This window comes from Xenopus laevis, chromosome 1S (assembly GCF_017654675.1).
Source record: "Xenopus laevis strain J_2021 chromosome 1S, Xenopus_laevis_v10.1, whole genome shotgun sequence".
Taxonomy (NCBI): Eukaryota; Metazoa; Chordata; class Amphibia; order Anura; family Pipidae; genus Xenopus; species Xenopus laevis.
Window position 1 is genome coordinate 29,868,570 of NC_054372.1, and position 14,286 is coordinate 29,882,855.

The 14,286-nt window shown below is 40.4% G+C and overlaps 1 protein-coding gene across 2 annotated transcripts in view; it reads left to right on the plus strand.

The window, feature by feature from the left end:
- Positions 1–14,286, plus strand: part of cracd.S (capping protein inhibiting regulator of actin dynamics S homeolog) — a 93,806-nt gene that overhangs the window by 53,144 nt on the left and 26,376 nt on the right. For both annotated transcript variants that reach the window (XM_041579481.1, XM_018243152.2), the window contains one exon: positions 4,166–4,337. The gene's annotated coding sequence lies outside the window, so the exon portion shown is untranslated. The remainder of the gene's footprint in view (positions 1–4,165; positions 4,338–14,286) is intronic.

The following is a 14,286-nucleotide window of genomic DNA, read 5'->3' on the forward strand; positions in this document are numbered from 1 at the left end:
GTGTAAAATGTATAATGAAGCAATAGAATTCTTAATGAATCAGATGCAATTCGATTGTAGGACTGGCCATACCTGGGATGACTGATGTAGTTGGCCGAGTTTAATATATTGCAATATATGGACAAACAATCCCTGTTTTGTTTAAAGGGTAAGGCATTTTTCAGTAGCAGTATGCACAAAATGTCTCTGTCTTAAATATATTGATAATGGGTTGAGTGCAGAGGAATCTTGTATTTGACTATACCTCATTATTCCCTTTTTAATAGCAGGAATACTAGACCTCTGCCTTGTTTTGTTACTGATAATGCTTTAGTGAACCCATATTGTAACTTATCTTTGATGGCAGGTAGCGTCATGTTTCACCCATATTTCTGGGTTTGGTTCATCACAAATTCCAGACAAGGACAGCTAGTTAATCTTTAACTATAATGATGTCAGAACTGTAGCAGAAATCTTTATATTCTGATTATCAGTGAACTGCAGACAATATAAACTTATTATAATTAATCTTAGGATTCAATGCAGGGAAGGATTTAGAGATGTAGAGGGTAGTGGGTCATGGCTGCGCCCTTTCCATACAACCTAACGTAGGGACAGGTCCCCTCATGAATACAGTGCTGCTGAACTCAGGTAACACTGTATTCATGGGAGGAGTCCAGGTCCTGAACTGTGGTCATGTACCCTGACTCCAGGGCATGGTGCAAAGTACACAGGATACTATTATCCCATAATTTTGCTTCTTTATTATTGCAGACTTTTTTTAAACTGTACACTTAAAATAGTGCCGTGTGGTCTTGTAAAATGACATATTACACACAGGAAGTAGAACTATGGATGCACAACTCTTATCCATGCACTAAAGTAACTATACTTTTTGCTAATGCATTAACAGTCTTTAAATTATAAACATTTTAATCATCTTGGCCCTTTACATTTCCTATTTATTTTACTCTCATAAACACTGATATATGAAGCCACTACAGATTTCTAAATAAAGTGATACAGACTGACAATTTGTTAATTCAGCAGTTTACAACTGTATTCCCAAGCACAGTTATTGCATTATTACTTTGCCTGAGATAACATTTGCGTGAAACAACTTCCTGCTGCATCTGTGGTTGTTTACAGATTTCCCTGAGATCCTGGGATCATCAGATAATTAAATAGGGGGACATTTACTATGTGCAAGTCATGTTTTTTGCACTTTTCTCCCTGTCCTGCATGTAGAAGAATTACTGCAGGTGTTTGCTCCAGAATCCAGGGCAGAGACCTGCATTTGTCCCATGAATACAGAACTGTCTGTGTTCAGAATCACTGTATTCATGAGGGGCAGATAGGGGAGGTATATATGTGTAACACCATCCTGCCCCCTACTCATCCTCTAATTTGCACATCATTCGGACAGGTGCAGGCTGCAACAGTGCTACTGAGTGGCAGTAAGGACAGTGCTGCTTTGCACCCACTGGTGCTTTGCTCTGAACCTCCCACCAGATTTCCAACCCATCGCTATGTGGGGAGCACAGCCTCCAGATGAAAATGTTTCTAAATTAGCACTATGTATTGAACTCTGTGGGGTTGGCTGTATGGTAATTATGCCACATATAACTAGTGCATGGCATGTTGTTTGTATACTGTATACTGTGACACCATTTCTATCATGTAAATATTAGTAATAACATAACCCACTTGCCAAAATGCAATGATTCATAAGATTAGGTAATTGATTAATTACATTTCTGTATGAGTGGACCTCTGGCAATGTGTTCTGGTTTATGGTTTGGGCATAGGTTTTTTTCTGGAAAAAAATACCGACCTTCCTACATTTTTATGGTTTTCCCTATAAATAACATAGGCATCAAGCAACATTTTTACAGGCCAAGCCGGTAAAATACCGGCCAGGTGGCAACCCTATTCGGGCAGTGCCAGGCTGAGAACAAAGCATATTATGTTGTGCAGCTAACAGTATTCCACTGATATTCCTTAGATAAGTAACATTGGAGCCTGTATGGGTGGAAAAGGGGCATGACATGAAGGGGGGAGTGAAAAAGGAAGGGGTAGAGAAAGAGGTAATAGGTTAAGCACAGGTAGGGGGTTGGCCTTTCACAGTCATGTTTATTTGCTTTGTTCTTAGGAAGTATTAGGGGGGAACAGACAGGGAATATGTCCACTCTCAAACAAAAATCCTTGTTGTTAAAAATCAAATTACCTGTTGTTACATCAGGGCAGGAACTATGAGTAGGCAGGAGATGTACCTGCTTAGGGGGCAAATGAGGAGGAGGGTGCAATGTCAAGGGAAGGAGAGGGCAAGCAAGTGACAGGTTGGGGGGAGTTAGCAAGTAGTGACGGTGGTGATGGCAGCAGCACAATGTGGATGACGGAGAGGGCAAATGGGGCAGGGGGGTACTTGCCTCACGTGCAAATATTACTTGGTCCAGCTTTGCATTTCATTGTGTAATAATAGTTAAATAATTTTGTATTGATATGAGCGATGTTTACTCTACAGCTCTCTCCTCTCTGGCTGATATTAAACTACTTTAGGATGACAAGTTTCACCCTGTTGTCCTGCAGTACCTGGGGCCCCTCCTCATCTAGTCCTGTCAATTTTCTCCTAGTATTAAGCTTCGGTATAACTTTCCTCTGCAATCAGAACCGTGTCAATGAAATGATCTGAGGAATAATTACATGGCAAGTGGAAAGCCGCCCCAGAATCAAAATAACAGTTGTGCAATAAAACAGCAGGGCACACTCTAACACAGAAGGGCACTGCATAACTCAAAGCACAAATACACACAAAATAAACAACCACCTATGTGTTTACAGAACTGTGTGTGGTTTAACAATTACCATTGTCCGTGGCATTAGCTGGCACCATAGACCGAGAGCTGCTTTTAAAGTGCTTTCTGTTTGTTCATGATTTATCTTTCCTTCTTATTCAGCTAATGAGAATATTAAGACGTTAATGTATATTCCTTCTTATTCCACGATGCTTCAGTGGAAGTAATCTAAGTAAACTGCTTTCCCCTCATATACAGTGCTGCTGTATTCATGGGGCGCACAAAGGTTTATCTTCTCAATTTTGGATCTCAGAAACCTGTGGTGATTCACAAAACGGAATGGCACAAATGCGCAAAAAACATGGCCCAAGCTGGGAATGAATTGGGAACTGGGAAAGTATTGGTACATTAGTACATTAGTCATTCATCCATAATTCCAAGAATATTTACCCCTAATCTCACCCTAAATGACCTTCAAACTGGTGTTATCAATAGATCAAATAGCCAATCCTCCTAATTATAATTAGCCTTCAGGCTGAGCCCACCTTGTCATTGCTCCAAGTCCCCCTACGGTAGCCAGTCTCATAGTTTGGGAACCACTTGGTTAGAAATATGGGTGATGAAAGTTAATGGACCCTGAAACTATAAGCAAAGTTAGTAATACCTTTATAGGCGCAATGAACAACACAACCAAATTTAAAAATATAAATTTATATAAAGAGACTGGAGAGTCCATACAGAGTACTGTGCTGGACTGGGAGATGTTGCTCTGTCCTACTGGAGCCCAGCACAGAGAAGGGGCAGGGGAGCGATGGAGGGCATCCTGAGGAAGAAGGCTTCTGACTGAAAAACTCCTCGGTATAGGGATTCAACCATAAATCAGCTTATTAAAGCAATTAAAAGAAAAATGGCAAATCTGCACAAGGGCACTCAACGCATATTTACATTTTTGGAGGCTTTTAATCCCCTTAAAAAGTTTGATTACAAATGATAATGAAATATGAAGTTATAAAGGCCCTAAATTACCTTTTTTTATTATCCCCGAGAGCAATATTAAAACTGCTTCAGTAAGTCTTAAGAATGGTGGAGATGAAATATTATTGTACCATTCCATTCTCATTTATGCAGCCTGTGCCATTAACAGGTTTACTTCTTGGGATTACTGTGTGGTTTGGAAATGCCTGTGTAATTAAATGCATGATTTCCTGCTTACGTACATTAGTTCTGCTTTAGCAACACGGCAAGACATTTATTCCTGACTCTTGTTTGCATATACTTATAATCACACTTTGACTTTGTCCTGCCTTATAACTAACTGTGATTGTAGGACAATATATTAGCACATACAAGGCAGATAACAGCTTCAGTTTTCACTCTCTTCCGTTCTGCAGAAAAGAAAAGGCCAGGCAAGTTTCAGCCTTTTAGAAAGATCTTTGGCAAGAAGAATAAGAAATGTTCCTCGTTGCCCTTTAAGGAAGGCAAGCTAAAGGCCAGTCGCTCCATTGGGAATGTCTGTGTTAATACAGCCTTCTCCTCTGATGAAGAACCCTGTGATGACCTAAGGTAGGACACAGTTTTCCTGTGGGATCCCCTGTTTTTTCACTTTGTGTTTTGTGTAAATTATGCTGATTCTGTATTAGACATCTCTGTGTTATTGGACAGGACTTTGTCTACCATTATTAATTCTTTAAAAAGGTTTATATTAGAGGGGAAACCTGAAATACATATAACTGACTTGAGTATTACACAAATTATTATGAAAAGCTATCTGGCAGCATGTGTATATGTATAGATCTATCTCATTATTCAAATCCCTTATTTTTTTCACTATGGATAGGTAGGGAGGGACAGTAACATGGGTTCAGGGACAGTTGTACTCTTAAGACTCCTGCAAAGCAATGCCACCTTCTTAATAACAGAATTGTGACTGTTTTTCATTTTCCTTCTGAAGCTTAAAACCAGATTGGCCAGTCCATTCACCTTTTCTAACTTTTATCCACTGGTCAAACCAAATCATTTACTTTATATCAACCGGAAATTCACCCACTTGTCGCCTTCTTTTGCTAAATGGGGAGTTTGTATTAAGTAGAGGACAATGCGCTTATTTAATATTTACAAAGTATGGGATAAAGACAGAAATGCATATTGGCTATAGAAACTCACTCCTGTTGCCTATTCTAAAAAAAAAAAACAATTAAGCATGTTTTATTTCTTTTTAAGCGGAGAACACTGAACTCAATCTGTCATCAGTTGAGGGAAAACAGTTTTTGTTGTAAGTAGGTTATGTAGGCATCATGGGAGCTTTAAGGTACCAATGGGCCCAAGGCAAAGATCCTGAAGCAGGATACCTTGGGTATAAAGCAGGAAATAAAGAAACAGCTTACTTAGCAATGGGAGCAAATAAACAAATGCCAACTTTTTATAGAAAAAAATATTTAATGACATTTGTTCTTATACAAAGGTAAAGTAAATTAAAAAAAAAAAAGAAATTAAATGGTTACATTGAACTCTTTAGCCAAAATTTACAACAAGTAATGAAAGGTCTTATGGTGGTCCCTGGCCCTGGGCAATTGTTTCTTTTGCCCATTGTAGGCAGATTACTATAACAGTTAAGGAAGTACCACAAATATTTAAGCAGATACATTATTAAAGCTATAAGAAAGTTACCATAGATAAAGAAATGCAACAGCTCCCTTAATGGCTCAGATTATTAAAGGAGAACTAAACCCTAGGTATGGATATGTTTAAAATGCCATATTTTATATAGTAAACTGATTGCATCAGCCTAAAGTTTCAGCTTATCAATAGCAGCAATGATCCAGGACTTCAAACTTGTCACAGGGGGTCACCATCTTGGAAAGTGTCTGCAACACTCACATGCTCAGTGGGCTCTGAGCAGCTGTTGAGAAGCTAAGCTTAGGGGCATTTTGTATATTGTGAGTGGGTTCCTAAGCTCAGTAACTGACAGCAACACAGAGCATGTGCGGTGAATCAGCAGAAAAGAAGATGGGGAGCTACTGGGGCATCTTTGGAGACACAGATCTTTACTGCTAAAGGGCTGTGGTTGCCTTGGGCTGGTACAGAAGTCCAATAACAGCGATTAAAAATTACAAATTTACCAGCTAATACATTGCCAGTAAATTGGTAATGCCAGCCCCAGCCATGGTTGGTATTTTATTCGTTAAGCCAGTGAAATACCGGCCAGCAGGCAACCCAAACTCTACAGTATATGCAAGCTGTTCATGGCTAAATGAATGACTTTTCCCGTCAGAGGTTAAGGCTGCATTTTTAAATGCATTGTGAAGTGATGGATTCTGGGACTTGAAGTCCGGAGGATCTGTGCACCACCCACTCTGGAAAGAAGTCCCAGAATCTATAACACAATGAAACAAAGTGAGGTAGGGGTTTTATTATTCTCCCAGCCTAAAAAGGTTTGGGAAATGTGTTTACTACCTCCAATACATGTACACTGCCCTTTACAGAGGTTATACATCATTCACACCAGGAAATAGTCTGACTATAAAGGTTTCTTTTCAAAGAGTAATCACATATGGGTGCGTAGAAATAAATATTTTTTAATATTTAGAATTTCATATGGTGTTTAGGTAACTTTTTGCATATGCCCATCTGAATGAGCTCATGTCAGAGTGGAGAGTATTTATGCCTTTAAATTATGTAATATAATTTATTTAAAAAAATAATAATTGTTAAAAGTATTGAATGTATCTATTGAATGATTTATGTGTTATATTGATTCCACAGAGTATACAATGTATATCTATACTTGCATGTTATGTTTTCCCGTGCTCGTTTAATTGTGTCCAGTAATTAAAAAGTATTGCTTCCAACTGTTTTTAAATAAGGGATCTACATTTCTCAGCTGTGTTCTCATTCAAACTCAGTCTATGGGAATGATTTGCTACGTTGCTATTGCAATAACTGCAGTAGCCAAAGCCTTACTCTAATCAGCTGGAATAGCTTTGCAAGTTGTGTTCATATGCAGCCATGTACTATTTTCATTGAAATTCCATTTTAAAACGACATTCGGGCAGATGAAATCCACTCCATGGGGCAGATTTACTAAAAGGCGAAGTGGCCGTTGCTAGCGAAAATTCACCAGAAATCCCATCCGCAGGGAGATCGCCAATTTAATTCCAGGCGTAGAGGACAATTCACAAGCGAAAGAGTATATCACTACCGAAGATTCGCACCATATCTACTGGTGAATTTTTCACTCAGACGAACGATCGTTACTCTGCAAATTCACTAAAGTGCGAATTTTACTGAACGTCACCCCTTTCTCCAGAGTTTCCTTTGCCATCTCAGGGCAGGACTAGATGATGCGCTTGGACCCGACACGTCGCAATGCAGCTGCATTTTCATCCGACAGTTGGATCTATGTAAATATATATATATATATATATATATATATATATATATATATTCAAATTGACCTAAGCATAAGTGTACTAACGAAGTTTCGCTAGGCAGAAATTAAACTAAGCGAAAGTTCGCTATGAAATGCTCACTCTGGCTGCAGAGACACAACTTTGCTTTTTAGTGAATTAGCATAGTGGTGTTAATTTGTGCCTGACAAAGTGTTGCAGAGTGTGGCGGAGCCTTCATAGGTGAAAAGTCGCCCTTTAGTGAATTGTTACCCTGTGTCTGCACACATTGAGAAGGCCAGAAGATCAGCTTATTCTTGGCCTGCGTGATTGGATTGAATTGCATTAGACAAATGGCGAACACGTTCATTTCTGATAATCACAAAATGCCAAACAACCCAGAACACTGCACTTTTTTTCCACTGGCTGAAAAACGCCAGTGAGTTTCCACGAGTATTGAAATACTCTGCATTGTTAAGATGACAACAGTAATTCTGATGAGACTGTAACGTGTCATGGTATCTCGTCATTTGTGGTACCCAGCATCATCATGATTATATAACTATGCAAACTTGATGACACTATGCATCATGGGGAACAAGAAGTTACTGATAATCGCAATTAGCATTCAAGTAAGGCAGACAGACATTGTTGCAATTGCAGATTGTTAGCAGTCCTGCTTGTAAGAGCTTACGATCTAAAATAGTTGGAGGAGAGTCACAACGTGTTGGTGACTGTGGTGGGAGAGGGTCTGTCTATGTAGATATGTTCATTAAATGTGTAGTGACAAGTAGTAAACCAGTAGTTAGTGTGCATGGGAGAAGGAGAAGGAAAAGTGGTGAAGTTGCTGAGGGCTGAGAATATGGGTTTAAATGAAGAGCTGAGTTTGAAATCAAAATTTGAATGCCTGAGAGGTCAGGGAATGTGGAAAGACTCAGAGAAGGAATTTCAGAGGATGGGCGCAGCACGTGGAAAATCCTGGATATGGGAAAGGGAAGAGGTAATGAGTAAGGAGGAGAGAAAGAGGTCAGGAACAGTGCAAAGGTCATTTATTGGTGTACCCTTGGTAACTGAGATGTCATATATCTACCGTATGTGTGTGTATATATATGTATATATATATATAACATGAGGTGCAGAGTGAAGTGTTGATGGGTACATGGGTACAAGGCAGCCCTGGCCTGTTCCCAAGTAAATATAAATGCTGCCGAATGGAGATGTCTCTGTATTCATATCTGTGTTTTTTATTTCATATGGTACATATCTTCCAGCATGTCATAAGCGTTGCACGTAAGCAACTAATTTCATGGGGGTTTAGCTATGTTCCATAGGGTTCATTTACTAATTCCCTGGATGCAAATGCAAGAACACTAACGAAATTGTGCCTTTTCTTTGCAGCAAATCTTCATGCCCCTCCTTGACTTTGGGGTTGGTTATCTCTGCACAACTTAGAAATGGATGTAGGTTCTGACATTAGTCATAAACCAGTGCCATTCATTCAACCTGTTACAATGGGGCATGAACTCCTCCACTATTTCCATTCCTTTAGTATCTATATGATAAGCTTATTGGCCCCATGCAGAACAAACCACCCTGTGATGAAGAAGGTGTTGGACAGTGATGAGCTGCTCATTTAGTGTGCTGCTGTGCTCAATAGAGTCCCCAGTTGGTTTCTCCCACTGAGTGCATTCCATCTTTCCTTTCTCTTCTTCCCAGGCTCCTTAGCTCTCTGAACGCATGATGCTTATACCAGAATGATGTCATAGGACTGTGATATCACAGCACCACAATTAACCACTCACAACTTGGCCAACCGCATTGTTAAGTGCAGCGTTCAGGTAAAGGCAAATGAGCAGGTTTCAGGTGCCACAAGCTGGTTTTAGGCCTTGGTTTTATGTGCGGTAACATTATTAATATTTAATGGATTTGGACAGATAAAACCGCAATAAACCTCAGTTAATCTACTTTCCCCACTTTTCGCAAAATGATTCCAACCAGGTCCCTCTGCCCCATTCCCCTAGTTCTCCCATGGTTTTCATCCTCTGTACCTCAATGACTATACAGATCAGGCTCATAGAGCCCCTGTAAGATGTGTTGGCACTTACCAGCTAATCACACACTAAGGTTCATTAATTAATTAATGTAACATTAGCAACTCACTCGAGATACTGGTCGGCCCAGTCTGTATTTACAAAACAAACTCTTTTTTGGGGTCAGTGCTGTTGGCTGCAGTTCCATATATGCAAATACAGGTATAGGACCTGTTATCCAGAATGCTTGGGACCTGGGGTTTTCCAGATATTGGATCTTTCCGTAATTTGGATCTTCATACTTTAAGTCTACTAGAAAATCATGTAAACATTAAATAAACCCAATAGGCTGGTTTTTCTTCCAATAAGGATTAATGCTATTTTAGTTTGGATCAAGTACAAGCTACTGTTTTATTATTACAGAGAAAATGGAAATTATTTTGAAAAATGTGGATTGTTTGATTATGATGGAGTCTATGGGAGACAAACAAGGGAAAGAGGACTCTTGTATTTTTCTATGGGAGACAACCTTTCTGTAATTCAGAGCTTTCTGGATAAGGGGTTTCCAGATAACTAATCCCATACCTGTATAACAAACTACTCATTTAATGGCTCTGTATGGTTCAAATCTAGTTTCAGGATCTGTAAGTACAGAGTTCTTCTTTGTGGAATTGTCTACTAAAATGTTTTTTCCCTTCCCGAAACAGAGACCTGTTTACCTCCTGTACATACTGATAGTTAAGCAATTACTTACGTTGTCATGACAACAAGACTAGGATATTACCATAATTGCTTTTTCTTGATTTTCAGAACAAATTGGATTTTATTTTTTAATCACGACTTTGTAATCACCCTTTATTAGTTACAAATTGTGCAGCTTTTGTCTAAGAGTGACAGCAGATGATTAATTAGCACCTTATCTCTGGCCACTGATTTCTCATCTCTGTTTGTGTTTCTGTTGTACCACGGGGTGGAATTCGGTATTTATGGGAAGTTGATTGCAGGGAAGCTATGCTAAAGTTTAGTACGGATACTATCACTGCAGGTATTATTTACACACAAAAAATGTACTCTGTATTTATTTCCCCTTGACTTTTACATAGAACTTCCATTCTTGTCATATTTGCATTTATACATCTGAGCAGAAGCTACCATATCACAATCTATTGCAGTCTAGAGTTTCACAAAGCAAAATCATTTTATTTTGAGAAATTCCAAATTGCACATAAAAGAGAACTATAATATCTTAAGGTCAACATTTGTTGAGGGAGGAAGCAATTGTCCGAGTACCACAGTATTTTAAGCAGAAAAGTGCTCCTATAACAGGGGACATTCATCTGGTCTTTAATTGAAAAACTTGCAAAGCTTTCTAGAGATAAGTTGTTCACGATGGAAACCATCCAGACAATAATTACAGAGATAAGGCCAGAAGGCTTTCTTGGATCTCTGAATCTCAAGGATCTCAATCCTGTAGCTGCTTCACTTCACATACTTTGAAGTTCACAGTGAAGGCCTTGGCATCTTAGGGTAAGGCCACACGAGGAGATTCGGGGAGATTTTGTCGCCTGGCGACTAATCGCTTTGTCTTTTGAGCGACTATCTCCCCGAACTGCCTCAGCGTTTTTCCCCATAGGCAACTTCGGGCGACTATAGAAAACCCATAACGCGTGTGCATTAGCGCAGGTGACTTTTCATTGTAGCCTATGGGAAAACACGCTGAGGCAGTTTGGGGAGATAGTCGCTCAAAAGACGAGGCGGTTAGTCACCAGGCGACAAGATCTCCCCGAATCTCCTCGTGTGGCCTTACCCTTAAGGGCAGAGACACACGCTCAGATTCAGGGAGATTAGTCGCCCAGCGACAAATTTCCTCTTCTTTGGGGTGACTAATCTCCCCTGACTGCCTCCAGTCGGCTAGAATGTAAATCTCCGGCGGGATGGCAATCGGTTTGCTTCATTTTCCGAAGTCGCCCAAAGTTGCCTCACGAGGAAACTTTGGGCGACTTCGGAAAACGAAGTGCTCTGAGTGCCATCCCACTGGCGATTTACATTCTTGCAGACTAGTCGCCCCGAAGAAAAGGAGATTTATCGCTGGTCGACTAATCTCCCCCAGTGTGTGTCCTTAATACACTGTTTGATTCATGTCTCCCATGTCTGCAAGTGACAGACACAAAGTGCAGAGGGAAATTCACTAAAGGGCGAATTTTTGCCAGTGAACAATCTGCTACACTCCACACTCCACACTTCAATTCGTTACCACTATGATAATTCACTAAAATGCAAAGTTGCATCTCAGCAGCCAAATGCTGGCAAAGTTTCGCTAGAGTTAATTAATCAGCGAGACCATTTCATAGCGATCTTTCACTAGCGTTCATTTCTGCCTAACTTTACTTGGTTAGTACTCTTACACTTAGGTCAATTTGAATAGGGCAGGTACAGGTCGCATGGACGTCTTTATTATAGATGTTGGTGCAAATGCTTGAAGTGACCACTTTTTATTACAAAATGTCCAAGGAAGCAAAATAAAGACAAAGGAGATCCTCTAATGCCCTAGACATGAGCCCACCCTAAAACAAATGTGGCATGCCCCTCAAATTGATTAAAAACATTTGAAGGCAATCCTGCTTTAAAATATGAAAAAAACGCCAGCGTTTTTTTTAGAACTTTCTTGATTTTCCGGCATACAGGATATGATGTCACTGACACAAGATTGAGGAGGATGTGGCTTTATTTTATCAGTTTGCCTGGTCTAAGGTGGCTAAGAAAACTCTGGAAAAAGATCATTCCCCTTTAGTGAAAATTCACCTGCTGATAGGGCACAAAACTGCGCTAGCGACGGTCTCTTTCCGTTAGTAAATTGGCGATGTGCATGCGAATGGGATTTCTGGTGAATTTTCACTAGCGACCACCACTTCTCCTTTAGTAAATCTGCTCCCAGGTCTCTTGACTGTATTTCCTCTGACTCCTCAATTCTAAGTACCCTGAGAAAAAATCATGAGAAAAAAGGCCAGTAAGACAGTGGTCTTGAAATGAGATTTGAAAAAGAGTGTGGAAAGTATATCTGCCTTGGCTAGCTTAGAGAGATTGTTTTTTATGATGTTTCAAGCCACTCAAGTACTAAACGGTCCTGGTTTATGTTGATAATCTAACGGTAATCCTTCAGGAGAGTAAAAAGTAAAAGCTCAGCAGAACCTTTTACCGCTGTTCCATCAGATAGCGTTGTCATACACTTAGTGCATTATATAGGCCTACAAGGTTGACCTCATCAAATTAGAATTCTGAGACTGCATCATCAGCCTATTTTCTAGATCCTCTCTAGAGACCATATGTTATACATTCACCTTTCAATGTATTTGCAGAAAAATAAGGAATCCTGAAGAAATGTGTTGTTACCTTGCCTAGTAATAGAAAGGATTAAACTGCTTCCATTTCCGCTATCAATCAGCAGACTGTAAATGGTATTGAGAAAACAATTTCCAACTGTGCTGAACTTTCAGTTCTTTAAGGGCATATCAGGCTGAAGTCCCAGAGGAGCAGGTCTGCAAGGCAGCATTAACGTGTTATGTTAGATTATCTTTTCCCACATTCATCCAGCTGAGAAACAAGTCTTTGGTCTCCCACTTTTGAAGGCTGTCTGATCTGTTAAACAGTCCTTCCTGTATTATTTGTTTGTTGCTAACCCTATCAGAGTGCTTGGGCACCATACCATGTAGACCGCCATAATCAGGGCAGCCATCAGAAAACGAAGGGCCCCATACGAAAAAAATTCCTGGGCCCCCTGGGCTGCACCCACCACAAGCCCCACCTACAGGTCCGCCTTCCCCACCCCACAGGTCCACCCCCCACAATACACTAAAACAACATTGGTGGCTATGGTTCCCACATGTTAATAAAAAAATATTGGTGGTCAGGGCCCCCCCCATTAAAAAAAACATTTGTGGTCAGGGCCTCCCATGGGTGGCTAGGACCTCACATGGGGAAAAACAATTGGTGGCCAGGGCCCTCCCCCCCCCCACTTGTAAGAAAATTGGTGGTCAGGGCCCCCCTTAAACGTCCATGTAAAAAAAAATTGGTGCCATGTTACACTTAATTCATTAGTGTGGCCCACATGCTGTCAGTGAGCTGCCAACTACAGAAGGGAGCAGGGAGCACAGGTGGCTGCATCTTCTTCCCTTATTGGTCACAGAATTTCAAGTCCTGGTAAAGCTGCATGATTGGATGAGCTGGAGGAGAAGTTCAAACCTCCGCTATCCAATCCCTGAGCAGCTCAACCGGGACTTAAACTCAGTGACCAATAAGGAAAAGGAATGGACAGAAGATACCTCCCCTTGTGCTCCCGCCCTGCCTTCCCGAAGTCAGCAGCTCTCCGAAAGCAGGGGGGCCCGGCTAATCAAGAAAGTGTGGCGTGACTGGGCCACTCGTACCTTCGGGGGCCCCCTACAACTCTCCACCCTGTCCCCCCCTGATGGCTGCCCTGGCCATAATAACCAGAAAAAGGCAAAATGTATATGTAATTGTTACTTTGGAGTTTCTGAGAACATTTTAGTGTAGGATTTGTTACTAAAAAATTACACCAGTAAAGGGTTAGAAGGTTTTTTAAGGCTCTGTATGTATATAATTCCCACACCACCTCAAGATAATGTAAGACACACAGCCCAGAAGATCAGACAGATATTGTCACCATAATAAGGAGTTATTTTCGTTTGTTTGCCGGTGCTAAGTTACCCAGTCTGACCTAGGATATTCTATTATGGTGCACACCCTCTATGTAAATGGTTCTTTTAACCTCTGTGTCACCGGATGATCCCTCATATCAGTATATTAATATTAGTCCCGTTAATATTACCTATGTATTACTCTGCAACAAAGATACCTCTGGTTTATTTTTGGGGCTTGATCATAGAAATGATAAAAAAACACATGTAAAATATATATAGAGTAGCACAATCTGCAGCCCATATTGACATTCAGTATTTGGGTGACTCAGAGCGCTGCAGTCTTTGCCATATCTACGGTATTCTGTGATCTGTGCATTTCTTGCTGAGAAAGAGAGACGAGAAATGTTTACTCTAGGTAATATAAGTAGAACAGGTTATTCTA